The sequence below is a fragment of the Oncorhynchus keta genome, unplaced genomic scaffold, assembly GCF_023373465.1.
Source record: "Oncorhynchus keta strain PuntledgeMale-10-30-2019 unplaced genomic scaffold, Oket_V2 Un_contig_16796_pilon_pilon, whole genome shotgun sequence".
Lineage (NCBI taxonomy): Eukaryota > Metazoa > Chordata > Actinopteri > Salmoniformes > Salmonidae > Oncorhynchus > Oncorhynchus keta.
In genome coordinates, this window is record NW_026280121.1 from 330,001 (window position 1) to 353,818 (window position 23,818).

General features: G+C 44.7%; 1 pseudogene; it reads right to left on the reverse strand.

Moving 5' to 3' along the window:
* Nucleotides 1–23,252, reverse strand: part of LOC118373369 (transcription activator BRG1-like) — a 32,428-nt pseudogene extending 9,176 nt beyond the window's left edge.
* Between the last annotated feature and the right edge of the window lie 566 nt (nt 23,253–23,818).

Below are 23,818 nucleotides of genomic sequence, written 5' to 3' on the forward strand. Positions count from 1 at the left end.
TACCCTACAATAGACACACAGATATTCTGTTGACAATAGAACAGATATTACAGGGGATAGACACACAGATATTACAGGAGAGTTCTTCCTCAACAGATATTGGAGGAGTTCAGGTTTTCAATAGACACACAGATATTCAAGAGGAGTTGGATTTACCCTACAATAGACACACAGATATTACAGGAGGAGTTACCCTACAATAGACACACAGATATTACAGGAGGATTTACCCTACAATAGACACACAGATATTACAGGAGGATTTACCCTACAATAGACACACAGATATTACAGGAGGAGTTCAGGATTTACCCTACAATAGACACACAGATATTACAGGAGGAGTTCAGGATTTACCCTACAATAGACACACAGATATTACAGGAGGAGTTCAGGATTTACCCTACAATAGACACACAGATATTACAGGAGGAGTTCAGGATTTACCCTACAATAGACACACAGATATTACAGGAGGAGTTCAGGATTTACCCTACAATAGACACACAGATATTACAGAAGGAGTTCAGGATTTTACCACTTGATGTTAGATGGTTCCTCACCATGAAAATAGTATATGGGCCTGGGGAAACTAATCTGTTTTCTTTAAACTGCAACTACTTTAGCTGACTTTAGCCACCACAAGCTTTGAATTGATGGAAGTGAGGCATATGAGAATGTTTTTAAAACAAGATAAAACTAATACTGCCTTGTACATTTTATAATTATTTCACCTTTCAATATAATCAAACAGCTTCTTACACATATTCATATATACAGAATGTGATCTAAAAAAAAGCATATTTTACAAACTGTATGTTTTGGACAAAGAACTTGAGTTATTCCTTCTCACCTTCTTGTCCTTCTCAGAGCCGTCTGTCAGTAGGACTCCCTTGGCCTGCATATGTCTGTACAGAACCCTCTGGAGCGCTGACATATCACACTTTATTACATACTCCACCTGGAGGGGGAGAGAGAGAGAAGAGAAGAGAAGAGAAGAGAAGAGAAGAGAAGAGAAAGAGAGAAGAGAAGAGAGAGAGAGAGAGAGAGAGAGGAGAAGAGAGGAGAGGAGAGACAGAGAGAGACAGAGAGAGACAGAGAGAGACGCAGTGAGAGACGCAGTGAGAAAGAGAGACAGAGAGACAGAGATAGACATAGCGAGAGACGCAGTGAGAGAGACATCTATAAACCAAGCAATCAATTAAAACCACAGAATGGAGATATTATGCAAACACAGTCAGCTGAAAAATACCTGACAACATAGGTAAGAGGACACCCAACGGACAAGATACTGAAGAAAGCTGTGAACATGAGTTTGTATTTAAAAGAAATGTGAAGATGGAGACCTTTTCCGGTAGCTGAGCCTCTACTTCCTTCTTGAGCCTGCGTAACAGGAAGGGGCGGAGCACCTTGTGGAGGCGACGGATAATCAGGATGGTCTCCTCTTCATTTAGATCCACCTGGAGAGAAGAAGAGAACGAAGTTAAATATTATTTCATTTCATGAACAGAAATGTATACAAATGACTAAAGGTGCACTACTGTTCAAAAGTTTGGGGTCACAGAATTTTTGAAAGAAAAGCAACTTTTTGTCCATTAAAATAACATCAAATTGATCAGAAATACAGTGTAGACACTGTTAATGTCGTAAATGACTATTGTAGCTGGAAACGGCTGATTTTTAATGGAATATCTTCATAGGTGTACAGAGGCCCATTATCAGCAACCATCACACTTGTGTTCCAATGGCACGTTGTGTTAGCTAATCCAAGTTGATCATTTTAAAAGGCTAATTGATCATTAGAAAACCCTTTTACAATTGTGTTAGCACAGCTGAAAACTGTTGTTCTGATTAAAGAAGCAATAAAACTGTCCTTCTTTAGACTAGTTGAGTATCTGGAGCATCAGCATTTGTGGGTTCGATTACAGGTTCAAAATGGCCAGAAACAAAGATCTTTCTTCTGAAACTTGTCAGTCTATTCTTGTTCCAAGAAATAAAGGCTATTCCATGCGAGAAATCGCAAGAAACTGAAGATCTCATACAATGCTGTGTACTACTCCCTTCACAGAACAGCACAAACTGTCTCTAACCAGAATAGAAAGAGGAGTGGGAGGCCCCGGTGCACAACTGAGCAAGAGGACAAGTACATTAGAGTGTCTAGTTTGAGAAACAGACAAGTTCTCAACTGGCAGCCTCATTAAATAGTACCTGCAAAACACCCGTCTCAACGTCAACAGTGAAGAGGCGACTCCGGGATTCTGGCCTTCTAAGCAGAGTTGCAAAGAAAAAGCCTTATCTTAGACTGGCCAATAAAAAGAAAATATTAAGATGGGCAAAAGAACACAGACACTGGACAGAGGAAATGCCAATAGTTTCCTGCTACAATAGTAATTTACAACATTAACAATGTCTACACTGTATTTCTGATTAATTTGATATTATTTTAATAGGTAAAAAACGTGCTTTTCTTTCAAAAACAAGGACATTTCTAAGTGACCCCAAACTTTTGAACAGTAGGGTACGTAGCACTGCATCGCAGTGCTTGAGGCGTCACTACAGACCCGGGTTTGATCCCAGGCTGTGTCACAACCAGCCGTGACCGCAAGTCCCATAGTGTGGCGCACAATTGGCCCAGTGTCGTCCGGTTTAGGGGAGGGTTTGGCTGGGGGGCTGTACTTGGCTCATTGCGCTCTAGCGACTCCTTGTTACCCCTGGTCTGTGGTTGTGAGGCCGGTTGGACGTACTTCCAAATGTTCTAAAACGCTGTTGGAGGTGGCTTATAGTAGAGAAATTAACATTAAATTCTCTGGTAACAGCTCTGGTGGACATTGCTGCTGTCAGCATGCCAATTGCGCACTCCCTTAAAACTTGAGACATCTGTGGTATTGTGTTGTGTGACAAAACTGCACAAGTCCCAGCACAACGTGCACCTGTGTAATGATCATGCCGTTTAATCAGCTTCTTGATATGCCACACCTGTCAGGTGGATGGATTATCTTGGCAAAGGAGAAATGCTCACTAACAGGGATGTAAACAAATTTGTGCACAAAATGTGAGAGAAATACACTTTCTGGGATCTTTCATTTCTGTTCATGAAACGTGGGACCAACACTTTACATGTTGCATTCATATTTTTGTTCAGTTTATATAGCATTTCTCAACTTCTTTCAGCTAAAAAAACCTCACCTTCTCTCCAGTCATAGCGAATGGTGCATTGAACCACTGTTCAAAGGTACTGCAGCTCTTAAAGATGGTGGGCAGGAGAAAGTTGAGCAGGGCCCAGAGCTCAGGCAGCTTGTTCTGGAGCGGTGTCCCAGTTAGGAGAACTCTCCTGGGGGCCAGGTAGTGGGTGTTGAGGACCTGGGTCAGCTTACAGTGGTGGTTCTTCATCCGGTGGCCCTCGTCCACGATCATGTACTTCCACCGGATCTGTGGGGGGAGAGGGAGCAGGGGAGTGGTGGAGGAGGAGGAGGAGGGGAGGGGGAGAGAGAGAGAGAGAGAGAGAGAGAGAGAGAGAGAGAGAGAGAGAGAGAGAGAGGGAGAGAGAGAGAGAGGAGTACGAGAAGACAGAAAGAGGGTATATAGGTCATCAGTCAAATGGTCATGGTGAGAGTTGTTCAGAATCATGCTGGAGGTAGAGTGTGTATCGGTGTGTTACCTTGGCTAGGACCTGTTTATCCTTGATGATGTACTCATAGGTAGTGAGGAGAACGTTGAACTTGCCGCTGCGTAGCTGGGGGATGAAGGCCCTTCTGGCCTGAGGGGAACCCTACAGAGACAACATGAAGGACAGGAACTCGGATTTAACTTGACATTAATGAATTAATTAAATGAATAATTACTAGAATGGCGTGACATTACATTTGGATTCATAATAGGCCTAGTTGTTGTTGCTCTAGCTGCAAGTGATACACTTTTGATTTGAATGCATTATAGACAGGCTTCCACACGGCCGCCCATATGGCTGTATTTCAGGACCCCAAGTAATCAGTGTTTCCATGGTTACCATATAGTTGGCGGAAGGTTAGCTGCTCCAACTCACCTTGTAGGAGACTTTCACTACAGACGGAGCCCACTTGTCAAACTCATACACCCAGTTAGAGAGGGTTCTGTCAATGTGAGAAGAGAGGAAAACAGAGGGCCAAACTTACCTAAGCAAACAAATAGCACTGAACCCATAGCGATAGATACATATATATATATATATATTACTATTCTATTTCTATTTTAATGATGACTTTTTAATTATGCGACTGTACCAAACCTTACCCACCCCTCTCTCCGGATCATTGTTTCCCTCTCATTAGTACTGTACTCCATCATATCATGTATGACAGTCACGTTAAGTGTACTATGAATACAGTTACAATTAAAGGGACAGTACTCTTCAAAGGTCCCACACCATCAGTTGTGTATATCCAGCTATATACTTGTCCGTCAACCACAAATTAATGGATAAAATGAGCACAGGAAATCTGGAAATGATGTGGAGCTTATGGGTTCCATTCATTTTGGACTGTGGCATATAGCTGAATGTACAAAACGGCCTGTAACACGGACTTACAGTAGCTCAACATACGACCAATGTTGGGGTCTTGAAAACGTGATTGATTTTGGAGTGTAATGTCCCTTTAAAGTTTAATTGTAATTGAAGCCATGGTTCTCCGTGCGTGGCAGAGCGGTACAGTACTCACGAGAGCGGTACTATGATGAGGAAAGGTCCGTTGACTCGTTTGTTCTCCATCAGGTACGTGATGAGAGCGATGGTCTGGATGGTCTTTCCTAGTCCCATCTCATCAGCCAGGATACCATTCAAATTGTTGTTGTAGAGAGACACCAGCCACTCCAGACCTTTAATCTGAGGGAGAGACAAACAGTTTGAGTGGAAAGGACAGACAAGGAAAGAAAGAGGACAGAGGAGAGAGACACGGAGAGGAAGAGGAGAAAATCAACAGAGGAAGACAATGTCAGCCAGCCAAAATTGTACAGGTTGGCCTGGGTCTCTTCTAATGACTTAAGAAAGGAAATGTCACTTCTCAGCTGGCTTATTCAGCCTCTTGTCAGTGCTGCTTCACCTGGTACTGTTTCAGTTGTCCGTTGATGAGTATAGTGGACTGTTTCTCCACTCTCTCAGTGACAGCATGGGCCACAGCGTAGTAAGACTGGAGTCCCCGAGCGAACGCTGCCTCTGCACTGTTATACTCATCATCCACATCCTGTTTAGCGTGCCTAGGGACGGAACCAGGGAAGAAACAATATCAGTGGCTGAATGGCTTTAATGCAATCAGCACTTTGAGATAGTTTTTCAATTAAAACATGTTATAAATTCAATGTATTATTATGTATTATTACATATTGGCATGAGCCCTATAAAGTAAGTGTGCTATTTAAAAATAAATATATCGCTATGAGAGACAAGCATCTTGAGCTGGAAAATTCACTCCGTCATTGATAAGGATTTGCAAGTCAGCCAAACAGCATTAGGGTCAATTTCTCACTGAATATTAAATGGAACTTTTGACCCCAAACCTGAATTGTAGGCATTTCTGTCTTTATGGCTTATTTAAATAAATCCAATGTGTAGGCAGGAGTGCACAACAGGTGAATCTCAATTGTGTCTCCTTTCTTCTTGCCTCCACAAAACACATTGGAGAAGGTCAGAGGTTTGAGATTCCCCCAATTCCTCACTGAAAATCAATGTTTCTTTTGACTCCAACCCTGAATCATACACCAGACATTTCAAATCAAATCATCTAATCTAAATGTATTTGTCACATGCTTTGTAAACAGCAGGTGTGGACTAACAGTTAAATGCTTACTTATGGGCCCTTCCAAACAATTTAAGTCAAATCCCGTCTAGATTTTAGAAACACTTAAAATAAGGGCTGTGTTTTGTGTAGGCTTACCCTGGCATGACATTTTGATAACCATGTAAATCTCTCTAGGACAAGGTGACTTTAATCAATATATTCGTCTCTATTTACTACGATTCGAAAATGCTACATTAGCATCTCATTAGCATTCCATTTTTGGGGGGTAAATATTGATAGAGAGATTTCCACGGTGATCAAAATGTCATGCCAGGGTAAGCCTACACGAAACACAGCCCTTATTTGAAGTCTTTCTAAAATCTAGACGTGGGAAAAAGGAATGGTGACGATTGGAACCATTTCCCTGCTTGACAGCTAGGTTTTATGGGTATTATGACTCTATAGGGACCCAGGTGTAGTGTGCTCACTCTATGATGTGTCGTACGTCCACCTCTGATACTTCTTCACTGTCTGGGTCTGGGATCTTCTTCTTCTTCTCCTCTAACCCCACTAACACTGGGAGGACCACTACTGGAGGCACTGCCGGCTGGGGCTCCTCCTCTTCCTCCTGACAGGCCAATGACAGGCCAGGGGTGGGACAACAACAACCTGTCAATCACCACTCAGGCAGACTGGTCATAGCTTTGGTACAGAGAGAGTGTGGAATGAATCTAGTCTTTCTGACTGTTCAACCAATTCAGTTGATTTGGTTCCTACTTGTAGCGTTTTCATCCTGTAATCTCTATAATAAGAGTTTAGTCATGGTTGGGTACTATCTTTTATGACCCAACCCACCTCCTCCTCTTCCGATCCACTGTCTTCACTGTCAGAGCGAGGGGCCACCTCGTACCTGGAACAGGAGAAAACATCAGTATTACAACCACAAACATACCTTTACCCCCTCTAAAATATACCCCTAAAAACCTAATAGGCCCATCTCATCCTCCTCCTCCAGCCTCGTACCCAGGGTTCATCTCCAGCCATGTGTCCAGCTGTCCAGCTTTAGGAGCGTCCGCCCCTGTCAGGATGTTACCACTTTCCACGTGGATCACCTTCACTGGTAGGTCACTCATCTGGGACGTCTCATCTAGAGGCTGGAGGAGGGGGCAAGTCAGAAAAACACTGGATGCTGACGTTGAAGGGGAAATAACTATTCTTGGCGTCTACAAATACTGATCATTTTTTGCATTTTACTAGGATCCCCATTAGCTGCTGCTAACACATCAGCTACTCTCCCTGGGGTCCATTATGTCTGGTGACAAGAGCCGTCTCTGGATACTGATGCAGATACCTGCTGAACCATGACTATTTTTAAAACTATTTTTTAATTTCACCTTAATTTAACCATTTAGGCCAGTTGAGAACAAGTTCTCATTTACAACTGCGACCTGGCCAAGATAAAGCAAAGCAGTGCGACAAAAAACAACAACACATAGTTACACATGGGTAAACAAAAGTACAGTCAATAACACAAAAGAAAGTCTATATACAGTGTGTCCAAATGGAGTAAGGAGGTAAGGCAATAAATCGTCCATAGTAGCGAAGTAATTACAATTTAGCAAATTAACACTGGAGTGACAGATGTGCGGATGATGATGTGCAAGTAGAAATACCGGTGTGCAAAAGAACAAAAAAGTAAATAAAAACAATATGGGATGAGGTAGGTAGTTGGGTGGGCTATTTACAGATGGGCTGTGTACAGCTGCAGCGATCGGTAAGCTGCTCAGATAGCTGATGCTTAAAGTTAGTGAGGGAGATATGTCTCCAACTTCAGCGATTTTTGCAATTTGTTCCAGTCATTGGCAGCAGAGAACTGGAAGGAAAGGTGGCCTAAGGAGGTGTTGGCTTTGATGGGTGTTGCTATGGTGACCAGTGAGCTGAGATAAGGCGGAGCTTTACCTCGCAAAGACTTATAGATAACCTGGAGCCAGTGGGTTTGGCGACGAATATGTAGCGAGGGCCAGCCGACGAGAGCATACAGGTCGCAGTGGTGGGTGGTATATGGGGTTTTGGTGACAAAATGGATGGCACTGTGATAGGCTGCATCCAGTTTGCTGAGTAGAGTGTTGGAGGCTATTTTGTAAATGACACTACTGAAGCCGAGGATCGGTAGGATAGTCAGTTTTACAAGGCTATGTTTGGCAGCATGAGTGAAGGAGGCTTTGTTGCGAAATAGGAAGCCAATTCTAGATTTAATTTTGGATTGGAGATGCTTAATATGAGTCTGGAAGGAGAGTTTACAGTCTAGCCAGACACCTAGGTATTTGTAGTTGTCCACATATTCTAAGTCAGAACCATCCAGAGTAGTGATGCTGGACGGGCGGGCAGGTGCGGGCAGCGATCGGTTGAAGAGCATGCATTTAGTTTTACCTGTATTTATGAGCAGTTGGAGGCCACGGAAGGAGTGTTGTATGGCATTGAAGCTTGATAGGAGGTTTGTTAACAGTGTCCAAAGAAGGGCCAGATGTATACAGAATGGTGTCGTCTGCGTAGAGGTGGATCAAGGAATCACCCGCAGGAAGAGCAACATCATTGAGATATACAGAGAAAAGAGTCGGCCCGAGAATTGACCCTGTAGTACCCTCATAGAGACTGCCAGAGGTCCGGACAACAGGCCGTCTGATTTGACACACTGAACTCTATCTGAGAAGTAGTTGGTGAACCAGACGAGGAAGTCATTTGTGAAACTAAGGCTGTTGAGTCTGTAGATAAGAATACGGTGATTGACAGAGTCGAAAGCCTTGGCCAGGTCGTTGAAGACGGCTGCACAGTACTGTCTTTTATCTATGGCGGTTATGATATCGTTTAGTACCTTGAGCGTGGCTGAGGTGCACCCGTGACCAGCTCGGAAACCGGATTGCACAGTGGAGAAGGTACGGTAGAATTCGAAATGGTCAGGGATCTGTTTGTTAACTTGGCTTTCGAAGACTTGAAAGGCATTGCAAGATGTATATAGTTCTGTAACAGTTTGGGTCTAGAGTGTCACCCCTTCAAAGAGGGGGATGACCGTGGCAGCTTTCCAATCTTTAGGAATCTCGGACGATACGAAAGAAGTTAAACAGACTAGTAATAGGGGTTGCAACAATGGTTGGTGGAAAATTTTAGAAAGAGAGGGTCCAGATTGTCTAGCCCAGATGATTTGTACAGGTCCAGGTTTTGCAGCTATTTCAGAACATCAGCTAAGGAGAAGCTGGGGAGGCTTTGGCAAGTAGCTGCGGGTGGTGCGGAGCTGTTGGCCGGGGTTCTGGTAGCCAGGAGGAAAGCATGGCCAGCCGTAGAGAAATGCTTATTGAAGTTCTCGATTATCATGGATTTATCGGTGGTGACATTGTTTCCTAACCTCAGTGCAGGGGGCAGCTGGGAGGAGGTGCTCTTGTTCTCCATGGAATTTATAGTGCCCCAAAACTTTTTGGAGTTAGAGCTAGAGGATGAAAATTTCTGCTTGAAAAAGCTAGCCTTTGCTTTCCTAACTGACTGTGTGTATTTGTTCCTGACTTCCCTGAAAAGTTGCATATCGTGGGGACTATTCGATGCTAGTGCAGTACGCCACTGCATGTTTTTGTGCTGGCAAATACTATGTCTAGTAGTACTGTATAACAACAGGTAACATACTGGTAACCATAGTGATGTATCTATAACAGTGTACTGTAGATTGGTTATGAAAAAGTATGAACATATATGTACTCATTACAGTAAGTTGCTCTGGATACGAGCGTCTGCTAAATGACTCAAATGTCCAGTACGTTAGTTTAATATCCCACTCACCTCTTTACAGGAGTCTGACCCTCATCCCTTCTCACTTCTCCATCAGTGGTCCCACTCTATCAACAGAGAGTCTGACCACCTACAGCGTTCTCCAGCTTCTGTAGTACTGACGACAGAAAGACATACACACTGACTCACAATACAGAGTGTGTTTATCACAACCACATCTACACACTGACTCTATCAACTCCCTACAGAGACTAGTGCTGACGACAGCTCACAACCACATCTACACACTGACTCTATCAACTCCCTACAGAGACTAGTGCTGACGACAGCTCACAACCACATCTACACACTGACTCTATCAACTCCCTACAGAGACTAGTGCTGACGACAGCTCACAACCACATCTACACACTGACTCTATCAACTCCCTACAGAGACTAGTGCTGACGACAGCTCACAACCACATCTACACACTGACTCTATCAACTCCCTACAGAGACTAGTGCTGACGACAGCTCACAACCACATCTACACACTGACTCTATCAACTCCCTACAGAGACTAGTACTGACGACAGCTCACAACCACATCTACACACTGACTCTATCAACTCCCTACAGAGACTAGTGCTGACGACAGCTCACAACCACATCTACACACTGACTCTATCAACTCCCTACAGAGACTAGTACTGACGACAGCTCACAACCACATCTACACACTGACTCTATCAACTCCCTACAGAGACTAGTACTGACGACAGCTCACAACCACATCTACACACTGACTCTATCAACTCCCTACAGAGACTAGTGCTGACGACAGCTCACAACCACATCTACACACTGACTCTATCAACTCCCTACAGAGACTAGTACTGACGACAGCTCACAACCACATCTACACACTGACTCTATCAACTCCCTACAGAGACTAGTACTGACGACAGCTCACAACCACATCTACACACTGACTCTATCAACTCCCTACAGAGACTAGTACTGAGACAGCTCACAACCACATCTACACACTGACTCTATCAACTCCCTACAGAGACTAGTGCTGACGACAGCTCATAACCACATCTACACACTGACTCTATCAACTCCCTACAGAGACTAGTACTGACGACAGCTCACAACCACATCTACACACTGACTCTATCAACTCCCTACAGAGACTCCCTACAGAGTGCTGACGACAGCTCACAACCACATCTACACACTGACTCTATCAACTCCCTACAGAGACTAGTGCTGACGACAGCTCACAACCACATCTACACACTGACTCTATCAACTCCCTACAGAGACTAGTGCTGACGACAGCTCACAACCACATCTACACACACAAATTCCTCAGGAGATCCCAGTTGGGTTGAAACCTCGTCTGTCATGTGTCCGTCTCAACTAATCACTATAGGAACATATCAGTCATGGGCATAATGCCCCCCCCCCCTTCTGTCCAGCACCTGAACCTATTGGATGTGTGTATGTGTCCTTTGTCACACCTCTCTCTCTCTCTCTCTCTCTCTCATACCTTCTTCTTCTTCCTCTTCTTCTTCTTCTCTTTGAGGGCCTGTACCAGCTTGTGAGCCCGGACCAACTCAGTGAGGTTGGCCACGTACTCATCCGTCTGCTGCAGCAGGTAGGCCAGACGCTTGTCCTTCTTCTGGTCAATCAGTTTACGGTAGCCCTCCTCATCCTCAGCCTGGAGAGAGAGAGGGTGGAGAGGGAGAGAGGGTGGAGAGGGAGAGAGGGTGGAGAGGGAGAGAGGGTGTAGAGAGGGAGGGAGAGAGAGAGAGGAGATATTCAGACAAAACTCATTGATGTGAGATGGATGAGTGTGTGTGTGGGAATCAGAGTAGAGAGAGTAGTGTAAAGTAATGTGCATTGTAAGAGCGTGTTTCCACAGTGTGTGTCTTTGTACACACATGAGTGTGTGTCTTAAGTACGGGAAAGAGTATGAGTGTTTGCACGTGTGTGTCTTTATACACACACACAAGTGTGTGAATAAGAATATGTACTGTCTATGTATGGATTGGTCCTCACCATCAGCCTCCTCATCCTCTCCTTCTCGATGCGCTCGTTCTCCTTCTTCTGCTCGCGCTCTGTGTTGGCGTGGTATGTGGCCACGGCCTTGGTGGCTTTCTGGATCTTAGCTGTGATGGAGCGGTGGTACTCCTTAAAGTCTTTGGCGTGGGCCAGGATAATGCTCAGATACTCCTGGAGACAGACGAGATGAGAGTCAGTATTCAGTTCTGTCCCATAGCAAGCATTTCTAGCTGGCGTGGTGGTACTGCTGCTACTACTACTACTGCTGCTTCTAATCCTGAGCAAGGCAGTTAAACCACTGGTCCCCGGGGGCCGAAGACGTGGATGTCGATCAAGGCAGCCCTCCTGCACCTCTCTGATTCAGAGGGTTAAATGTGGAAGACACATTTCAGTTGAAGGCATTCGTTTGTTCCACATGACTAGATATCCCCCTTCCCTACTGCTACTACTACTACTGATTAACATAATGTATCTAATAACTTTTGTTTTTATGATGAACAGCGAAAGACTGAAATATATTAGAGTGAGATATACTTCTCCCAAATATCCTCATTACGGATAAAAGGAGAACTTCACAAAGGATGTTATCTGACATTGTGCCTTGAAAAGCACAACACTTCTCGCAAATAATCTCCATTGTAAATAGTTGTTAGTCTAGAAGCAGGTGTAAAACCCGGCCCCAGGTTTGTGTTAGTCTACCTGGTGTTTCTGTCGCCGTTTACGCTCCTGTTCGATCTTCTGCTGTTTCTCCAGTTTCTCTGTGATGCGAGCCTCTCGCAGGGACTGGCGCTTGCTCCTCTTGTAGGCCTTCGCATCCAGAGCTGTCTCCAGAGCGGTGTCCCTACGCATACACACCACTACCTCCTGACGCAGCTGTGGGGTTGGAAGAGACCGGAGGAAGGAGAAATGTGGATATAAATGCATGTGTGGGAATTACTGTAGGGGAGAGGGTCTCAACAGGCTCCAGTGTTTTCAGGACTGTTACAACAGCACAACACAGAGTCATGACTGTTTATAGGACTTCTGTTATGTCATTGTAATGACAGTGTCATGTAGCCGTTATGAAGGGTCATTGTAATGACAGTGTCATGTAGCCGTTATGAAGGGTCATTGTAATGACAGTGTCATGTAGCCGTTATGAAGGGTCATTGTAATGACAGTGTCATGTAGACATTATGAAGGGTCATTGTAATGACAGTGTCATGTAGCCGTTATGAAGGGTCATTGTAATGACAGTGTCATGTAGCCGTTATAAAGGGTCATTGTAATGACAGTGTCATGTAGCCGTTATGAAGGGTCATTGTAATGACAGTGTCATGTAGACATTATGAAGGGTCATTGTAATGACAGTGTCATGTAGCCGTTATGAAGGGTCATTGTAATGACAGTGTCATGTAGCCGTTATGAAGGGTCATTGTAATGACAGTGTCATGTAGACATTATGAAGGGTCATTGTAATGACAGTGTCATGTAGCCGTTATGAAGGGTCATTGTAATGACAGTGTCATGTAGCCGTTATGAAGGGTCATTGTAATGACAGTGTCATGTAGCCGTTATGAAGGGTCATTGTAATGACAGTGTCATGTAGACATTATGAAGGGTCATTGTAATGACAGTGTCATGTAGCCGTTATGAAGGGTCATTGTAATGACTGTGTCATGTAGACATTATGAAGGGTCATTGTAATGACAGTGTCATGTAGCCGTTATGAAGGGTCATTGTAATGACAGTGTCATGTAGCCGTTATGAAGGGTCATTGTAATGACAGTGTCATGTAGACATTATGAAGGGTCATTGTAATGACAGTGTCATGTAGCCGTTATGAAGGGTCATTGTAATGACAGTGTCATGTAGCCGTTATGAAGGGTCATTGTAATGACAGTGTCATATAGCCGTTATGAAGGGTCATTGTAATGACAGTGTCATGTAGACATTATGAAGGGTCATTGTAATGACAGTGTCATGTAGCCGTTATGAAGGGTCATTGTAATGACAGTGTCATGTAGACATTATGAAGGGTCATTGTAATGACAGTGTCATGTAGCCGTTATGAAGGGTCATTGTAATGACAGTGTCATGTAGACATTATGAAGGGTCATTGTAATGACAGTGTCATGTAGAGTTATGAAGGGTCATTGTAATGACAGTGTCATGTAGCCGTTATGAAGGGTCATTGTAATGACAGTGTCATGTAGACATTATGAAGGGTCATTGTAATGACAGTGTCATGTAGACATTATGAAGGGTCATTGTAATGACAGTGTCATGTAGCCGTTATGAAGGGTCATTGTACTGACAGTGTCATGTAGATGCTACGAAGGAGTGCTGCAGTACAACACAGTCCTGTGTGTGATCCGCAGGGCGGGACAGTAGTCTACCTGTCTCTGGAAGTTGAGCAGCTGGAGGGCCTTGAGTTCGATGGTGGCCTTGGTCCTCAGGTCTCCAGCCAGAGAGCCAGGAGGTTCTCCAACTCAGCTATACGATGGGTGATACGAGCCTGCAGTCTGGAGATACCACAGAGACACGAGATAGGGAGGAGGGAGGGAGAGAAAGGAGAGCAAGAGAGAGAGAGAGAGAGAGAGAGAGAGAGAGAGAGAGAGAGAGAGAGAGAAGTAGAGAGGGGGATAGTATGAGAGAGAGACAGTACTAGTGCTGTAGAGAACTCAGTCTGCTCTTATAAATGTATATATAGTATGACTAGATGTGTAACTATGTATCTATCTATTCAATTAATGTATGATGAATGATGTATAATGCTGTTTGCTCTTTGGGGTCTAGGCCAGGTTACTGCTCTTTGGGGTCTAGGCCAGGTTACTGCTCTTTGAGGTCTAGGCCAGATTACTGCTCTTTGAGGTCTAGGCCAGGTTACTGCTCTTTGGGGTCTAGGCCAGGTTACTGCTCTTCGAGGTCTAGGCCAGGTTACTGCTCTTTGGGGTCTAGGCCAGATTACTGCTCTTCGAGGTCTAGGCCAGATTACTGCTCTTCGAGGTCTAGGCCAGGTGACTGCTCTTCGGGGTCTAGGCCAGGTGACTGCTCTTCGAGGTCTAGGCCAGGTTACTGCTCTTCGGGGTCTAGGCCAGGTTACTGCTCTTCGAGGTCTAGGCCAGGTGACTGCTCTTCGGGGTCTAGGCCAGGTGACTGCTCTTCGAGGTCTAGGCCAGGTTACTGCTCTTCGGGTCTAGGCCAGGTTACTGCTCTTTGAGGTCTAGGCCAGGTTACCGCTCTTTGGGGTCTAGGCCAGGTTACCGCTCTTTGGGGTCTAGGCCAGGTTACTGCTCTTTGGGGTCTAGGCCAGGTTACTGCTCTTTGGGGTCTAGGCCAGGTTACCGCTCTTTGAGGTCTAGGCCAGGTTACCGCTCTTTGAGGTCTAGGCCAGGTTACTGCTCTTTGTGGTCTAGGCCAGGTTACTGCTCTTTGTGGTCTAGGCCAGGTTACTGCTATTTGGGGTCTAGGCCAGGTTACTGCTCTTTGGGGTCTAGGCCAGTTTACTGCTCTTTGGGGTCTAGGACGGGTTACTGCTCTTTAGGGTCTTAGGCCGGGTTACAGCTCTTTGTGGTCTATGCCAGGTTACTTCTCTTTGGGGTCTAGGCCAGGTTACTGCTCTTTGGGGTCTAGGCCAGGTTACTGCTCTTTGTGGTCTAGGCCAGGTTACTGCTCTTTGGGGTCTAGGCCAGGTTACTGCTCTTTGGGGTCTAGGCCAGGTTACTGCTCTTTGGGGTCTAGGCCAGGTTACTGCTCTTTGTGGTCTAGGCCAGGTTACTGCTCTTTGTGGTCTAGGCCAGGTTACTGCTCTTTGTGATGTAAAAAGGGCTTTATAAATACATTTTGATTAACGGTGTACTGTACCTGTAATCCCTTTCCTGCAGTATCTCCACCGGGTTAAGGGTCGGGGTTAAGGGTCAGGGTTAGTGTATTACCTGTAATCCCCCTCCTGCAGTTTCTCCACAGGGTCAGGGCTTAAGAGTCAGGGCTTAAGAGTCAGGGTTCATAGGTTACCTGTACTCCCTCTCCTGCAGTATTTCCACCGGGTCGAGTCCGTGGGGTTTCTGGATGGGGGTAATGCGGTTCTGCTTGGCATGGTGGGGCACCATGGGTGAGGGCTGGACCGGCTGCCCAGGGGACTGGGTCTGGGGGGGCATGACCGGGGAGGCCGCAGGGGGTATGGAGGGTGGAGCGGGGGAGGGACGGCCCGTCGGCTGGGGAGGGATCAACTTCTGGGGGGCGTTAGAGGGGGCGGCGGCGTTTACCATCGGACCTGGGGGAAGGAAAGAAAGGGCAAAGGTAACTAACCATCAATCAATTTATTGATGTGATTGTAACTGACCAAAACCTAACATGGATTAAAATGATATACAGGACTAAATCATGAAATGCCATCATGAATAATGTTTTAACAATTAACTCTATGTTGACTAACTTCTATGTGACTAACTACTATGTGAGTACAGATGTAGGATCTTAGTTTGCTACAGCAGGAAAATAATCCTGCAGCAACAGGACATTTTTGTGTGGGTTGATAGATTGTTCATTAGGGCAAATCAAGTCAACAATTTCAAAGTGGAAATTACAAACTTTAGAAGACTTTTAAAAACTCAAATACACTACATGTTCACATTTCCAGCTTTGAAGGAAAATTCTCAGCAACAAAACAGTGATCAAATTAATATCCCACATCTGTTCCTACTATGTGACTAACTATAATAAACTTGAACTCAATGCCCCTCAGAAGAAAGTGACAATAACGCTGGTGTTATTATGTTCACCTTCAGACCAGGACTTGGGGGGTCCGTTGGGGTTCTGTCCCTGCATGCCGGTTGGACCAGAGGGGCCTGGAGGGGGCATGTTGGGTCCCATCATCCCTACAACATTATATCAGTGGTATATTCAGAGAAAATCTCATGTTTCATACTTTTCAGACCTATTGGAAAACAGATATCCAGCTACTGTACCAGATCTAAACAATACAAGCTTGCTACTTCTCACAGCATTTAGATGCTGATTAGTTGACTGATCAAATCAAATGTTATTGGTCACATACACGTGTTTAGCAGATGTTATTGCGGGTGCAGTGAAATGCTTGAGATAAAATATATTTTATTAGTCCACACCAGATGGAAATGTGTCTTCTGCTTTGTATCCAAACCCACCCGATACACACACATTAGGTCGGAGAGGCTGGAGCAGACTGAGGCTGGAGCAGACTGAGGCTGGAGCAGACTGAGGCTGGAGCAGACTGATCAATGCTTTGACTGCTCAATCTTCCCGTTTCAACTAGCTACTGTAATTACATAGATCAATATCCAATGCTCTTCATTCTGCCTCCCTCACCGTGAGCTCTGCTGTAGCCCTGGCCCATGGGTCCTCCTGGTCCTGGTCCCACACCTCCAGGAGCCAGGCTGGGCATGGGCTGCCCCAGTCCCCCTGCCCTGGCCCCGGACCCTGCATCCCTGGGCTGCACCCCATGGGCCTCTTCCCTGGACAGCCATCTGGAGATGGTCCGGTAGTGGCTGCCCCCTGGCCAGCATCTTACAGGGAGACAAGTTTATTAAAGTAGCAATCCAGTACGTTAATGTTAGTTATTGTAACATGTGAATGATGCTCATTGACTTGCTTGTCTACCCTTTAGTCATGAAATTGTAATTAAATTAAAAAGCATATAAAGTGTCACTCTACAATATTTATACAACAGGTGACAAGGCATATTAGCTACATATTAAAAACAACATTGTGGACCACTCAAGAGTTTGGAGACATTATAAATAACCATAGGCAGTCATTACACATTATATATCAGTTATAATGTATCATCTTAAACACGTATCGGTCTTTCAAACCTTAAATCATCAATATTCTGTACATGCCTTATAGGCCATGATCTGGGCCCGCAGCTGGTGAAGCTGGTTCTGGTTGAAAGGAGTAGGGCCTCCTCCGGGGCCACCAGGGGTGGTGGGGCCAGGGCTGGGGCCATGAGGGCCAGGGCCGGAGCCACTTTGCTGGGGCCCACCGGGCCGGTTCTGCTGCTGGTTCTGGCCCCCCAGGGTTTGGGAGTCTGGGTTGGAGGAGGTGTCTGAGGGATTTGGGCCAGCGCTAGAGGGTTGGAGAGGGCCAGAGGGGGGCCCGTTGGAAGGGACGGGGCTGGAGTGGTCAGAGCCGCCGAGTGGGGAGTGGTAGCCTGGTGGAGAGAGAGGGAGACGGAAAGAGAGAGAGAGAGAGAGAGAGAGAGAGAGAGAGAGAGAAAGGGGATATTTACTGAAAAAAAAAAAAAGATTTGACACAATATCCAATTCTACCATAACAGATTATCATAAAGGTTCTATACAATACAGTTATAGTAGGGCAAAAAAAGTATTTAGTCAGCCAGCAATTGTGCAAGTTCTCCCACTTACAAATATGAGAGAGGCCTGTAATTTTCATCATAGGTACACTTCAACTATGACAGACAAAATGAGAAAAAAAATCCAGAAAATCACATTGTAGGATTTTGAATTAATTTATTTGCAAATTATGGTGGAAAATAAGTATTTTGTCAATAACAAAAGTTTATCTCAATACTTTGTTAAATACCCTCTGCTGGAATGTGGGGTCAAACGTTTTCAGTAAGTCTTCGCAAGGTTTTCACACACTGTTGCTGGTATTTTGGCCCATTCCTCCATGCAGATCTCCTCTAGAGCAGTGATGTTTTGGGGCTGTTGCTGGGCAACACAGACTTTCAACTCCCTCCCAAGATTTTCTATGGGGTTGAGATCTGGAGACTGGCTAGGCCACTCCAGGACCTTGAAATGCTTCTTACGAAGCCACTCCTTCGTTGCCCGGGCGGTGTGTTTGGGACCATTGTCATGCTGAAAGACCCAGCCACGTTTCATCTTCAATGCCCTTGCTGATGGAAGGAGGTTTTCACTCAAAATCTCACGATACATGGCCCCATTCATTCTTTCCTTTACACGGATCAGTCGTCCTGGTCCCTTTGCAGAAAAACAGCCCCAAAGCATGATGTTTCTACCCCCATGCTTCACAGTAGATATGGTGATCTTTGGTCATTCACTAGGTCCCCCCCGTGTGGTTCTAGGATTTTTTCTCATCGTTCTTGTGATCATTTTGACCCCACGGGGTGAGATCTTGCGTGGAGTCCCAGATCGAGGGAGATTATCAGTGGTCTTGTATGTTTCCATTTCCTAAAAATTGCTCCCACAGTTGATTTCTTCAAACCAAGCTGCTTACCTATTGCAGATTCAGTCTTCCCAGCCTGGTGCAGGTCTACAATTTTGTTTCTGGTGTCCTTTGACAGCTCTTTGGTCTTGGCCATAGTGGAGTTTGGAGTGTGACTATTTGAGGTTGTGGACACGTGTCTTTTATACTGATAACAAGTTCAAACAGGTGTCATTAATACAGGTAACGAGTGGAGGACAGAGGAGCCTCTTAAAGAAGAAGTTACAGGTCTGTGAGAGCCAGAAATCTTGCTTGTTTGTAGGTGACCAAATACTTATTTTCCACCATAATTTGCAAATAAGTTCCTTAAAAATCCTACAATGTGATTTTCTGGATTTTTTTTCTCATTTTGTCTGTCATAGTTGAAGTGTACCTATGATGAAAATTACAGGCCTCTCTCATATTTTTAAGTGGGAGAACTTGCACAATTGGTGGCTGACTAAATACTTTTTTGCCCCACTGTATTTCTGAACATTGTTCAACTGTGCACCCTCCTGAACAGACCCCTGGTGAGAGTGTGTACCTACCTTGAGAGTGTTGGTCCATGGGGCTGGGAGGAGGGCCCATGCCACTGTGCCCTCCCTGTCTCATGGGCATGCCCTTCATCTGGGAAAAGCGGGACTCCTCACTCATGCCCTTCTCATGCATACCAGTTCTCTCCATACCAGTCCTTTCCATACCAGTTCTCTCCATACCAGCCCTCTCCATGGCAGTCCTCTCCATGGCAGTCCTCTCCATGGCAGTCCTCTCCATGGCAGTCCTCTCCATGGCAGTCCTCTCCATGGCAGTCCTCTCCAAGGTAGTCCTCTCCATACTAGTCCTCTCCATGGCAGTCCTCTCCATGGCATTTCTCTCCATGGCATTTCTCTCCATGGCAGACCTCTCCATGGCAGACCTCTCCATGGCAGACCTCTCCATGGCAGTCCTCTCCATGGCAGTCCTCTCCATTCCAGTCCTCTCCATGGCAGTCCTCTCCATGGCAGTCCTCTCCATGGCAGTCCTCTCCATGGCAGTCCTCTCCATACCTTCCAGTGGCTACAGGGAGGGAGACATAGATACAAACACATGTAGATATATCTACATGGCAACAGGTTTTGATTGTTGCAAGGAATTGTTTCAAAAAAGTGTATGCACTGTATTTATTGGGAGGAGTTCCAGTTCAAGTCAAACGTTTGGACACACCTACTCATTCAAGGGGTTTTCTTCATTTTTACTATGTTCTCCATTGTAGAATAATAGTGGAGACATCAAAACTATGACATAACACATATGGAATCATGTAGTAACCAAAGTGTTAAACAAAGAGATTCTTCAAAGTAGCCACCCTTTGCCTTGATGACAGCTTTGCACACTCTTGGTATTCTCTCAACCAGTTCCATGAGGTAGTCACCTGGAATGCATTTCAATTAACAGGTGTGCTTTGTTAAAAGTTATTTTGTGGAATTTCTTTCCTTCTAAATGCGTTTGAGCCAATCAGTTGTGTTGTGACAAGGTAGGGGTGGTATACAGAAGATAGCCCTATTTGGTAAAATACCAAGGCCATATTATGGCAAGAACAGCTCAAATAAGCAAACAGAAACGACAGTCCATCATTACTTTAAGACATGAAGGTCAGTATATGCAGACAATTAAGAACTTTTAAAGTTTCTTCAAGTGCCGTCGCAAGAGGATAAGTTCATTAGCGTTACCAGCTTCAGAAATTGTAGCCCAAATAAATGCTTAACAGAGTTCAAATAACAGACATCTCAACATCAACTGTTCAGAGGAGACTGTGTGAATCAGGCCTTCATGGTCGAATTGCTGCAAAGAAACCACTACTAAAGGTCACCAATTAGAAGAATAGACTTGGTTGGGCCAAGAAACAAGAGCAATGGACATTAGACTGGTGGAAATCTGTCCATTGGTGTGATGAGTCCAAATTTGATATTTTTGGTCCCAACCGCAGTGTCTTTGTGAGACGCAGAGTGGGTGAATGGATGATCTCCGCATGTGTGGTTCCCACCATGAAGCATGGAGAAGGTGGTGTGATGGTGCTTTGCTGGTGACACTGTCAGTGATTTATTTAGAATTCAAGGCACACTTAACTAGCATGGCTACCACAGCATTCTGCAGCGATACGCCATCCCATCTAGTTTGCGCTTGGGGATTGGGATTATCATTTGTTTTTCAACAGGTCAATGACCCAAACACACCAACAGGCTGTGTAAGGCCTATTTGACCAAGAAGGAGAGTGCTGCATCAGATGACCTGGCCTCCACAATCACCAAACCTCAACCCAATTGAGATGGTTTGGAATGAGTTTGACTGCAAAGTGAAGGAAAAGCATTCTACAAGTGCTCAGCATATGTGGGAACTCCTTCAAGACTGTTGGAAAATCATTCCAGGTGAAGCTGGTTGAGACAATGCCAAGAGTGTTTAAAAATGTCATCAAGGCAAAGGGTGGCTACTTTGAATAATCTCAAATATAAAATGTAATTTAATTTGTTTAAATACTTTTTTGGTTACCACATGATTCCATATCTTTGCAGAAATTCAACCATGAAGGCCTGATTCACTCAGTCTCCTCTGAACAGTTGATGTTGAGATATGTTTGTTACTTGAACTCTGTGAAGCATTTATTTGGGCTGAAATTTCCGAGGCTGGCAACTCCAATGAATTTATCCTCTGCAGCAGAGGTAACTCTGGGTCTTCCTTTCCTGTGGTGTTCCTCATGAGAGCCAGTTTCATCATAGCACTTGATGGTTTTTGCGACTGCAGTTGAAGAAACTGTCAAAGTGTCTTAAAGTAATGATGTACTGTTGTTTCTCTTTGCTGATTTGAGCTGTTCTTGCCATAATATGGACTTGGTCTTTTACCAATTAGGACTATCTTCTGTATACCACCCCTTCCTTGTCACAACACAACTAATTGGCTCAAACACATTGAGGATAGAAATTCCACAAATTAACTTTTAAAAAGGCACACCTGTTAATTGAAATGCATTCCAGGTGACTACCTCATGAAGCTGGTTGAGAGAATGCCAAGAGTGTGCAAAGCTGCCATCAAGGCAAAGGGTGGCTACTTTGAACAATCTGAAATATATTTTGATTAGTTTAACACTTTTTTGGTTGCTAAATGATTCCATATGTGTTATTTCATAGTTTTGATGTCTTCGCTATTACTCTACAATGTAGAAAATAGTAAAAATGAAGAAAAACCCTTGAATGTGTAGGTCTGTCCAAACTTTTGACCGACACTGTAGATGGCAGACAAAGTAGCATGGAATAGAATAGAACACAACAGAAGAAAAAAAACGTAATTGTCCACTCAATGTGGAAATGTGCCTTTGGTTCTGAAGGGTACAGCTGGTTGGGTACAGTAGCACTCAATAATCCACAAGGTGTCCTTACTTTGTGCAGAGTGTGCATGTTCTCCTGGGAGTATCCAGAGGGCCCAGGCTGAGGCAGGGGGTGACCTGAGGATGGAGGCCCTGGGCTGGGCCCCATCATGCTGTGAGAGGACCCCCCTGGAGAAGGACCAGGGCTGGGGCCAAGCATTGCCCCAGGAGAGGGCCCCGGGCCTGGGGAAGGACCCTGTCGAGGGGTACCCCCAATGGGAGGGTCTGGAGTGGACATCCTGAATGAATGGGATGGTTGGAGGGGGAAGACCCTCCTTCTATTGGATGATAGTAGGGACCACTGGAGAGCGAGACAGAGGATAAACGTGCATTAAGACTGATCATTAATTAGTATTGAAATCTCATTGGGCCTAATCCTTTAAAATGTGTGTAGTTTGTCATGTCTATAAATAAATTACTATGTAATAAGCGTTTTAATAGGACCCACCCATGATAGCTAAATGGTATGGCCATAATAAAATGAATGTTTGGAATGATGACATGCCGGAGGTTTATTGAATAAATATATAAAGCCACAAACCTATCGATTATCTGTCTATCGCTACTAAGTTACGATTGCTTCATAGAAAATATGATTTCACTAGTTGTCCATCCTTTCTGTCTGGCAGTTTGATGCACTCACACCCTGCGCTGCATCAAAGCACTCGTTGCGCACAGCCTCTCGTTGCATAGCAATTACACCGCTGTTTATACACGTCCGTCTATCGACTCGACTTGAAAAGGAGGAAACATGAACATTATATTATCCCTTGCCTATAGAGCATTAAATGGGAGTCTCGATGAAGGGGGAATGGCGGACTGTCTGTGATTGTGCCACAGTCGGACTTACCCGGGATAAATTCAAGGCTCGCCGGTGTCCCGTTGTCCTGAATTTGGTTCTATTAGACACGTCGCGACTGTCGTAATTAATGTTCTCACCCTTGCTCTTTCGTAAACAGTGGAGCTGCGCTTGAAGCGGTTATTTGATTCAACGACGTGGCTCGAGCGCCCCCTCCCTCACGGTTGCAGTGAGGACCGACTGTAAGAGTCACGGCGGCCGAGAATTGCGCATGCGTCCCTGTGCAGCAACAGAGCCAAGGTAGCCTATTGTGTATTGTTACAAACTGACCATAGGCTAGGATACACACATTAGTTATTTGTCTTGTCTAGATTTCCAAGTCATATGTTATTTCATGATTGATATTTCTATAAAAAAAACAAATGCAAAGATGAATCCTTCGCACAGACTGAGCAGTGACTCTTATTTCCAGACTGAATTTAGATCAACATCAGTTCCAAGGATACTATTTGATTTGAAGCCATTACAGCAAAGAGTCTATTCTGTGTTACAGATGTTCTATCTAAACCAAATACCACCATCCATGTAGGGGCATACAGTGCCTTCAAAACACAGATTCAACCACAAACACAATGTATTGTGTAAAGGGTTATGTAATATTTTAAATAGTATATAACTGCCTTAACGTTGCTGGACCCCAGGAAGAGTAGCTGCTGACAGGATCCATTATAAATACAAAGACCAGGGAGGTTTTCCAATGCAAAGAAGGGCACCTATTGGTAGATGGGTAAAACAATAATAAAAAAAGCAGACATTGAACATCCCTTTGAGCATGGTGAGGTTATAAATTACACTTTGG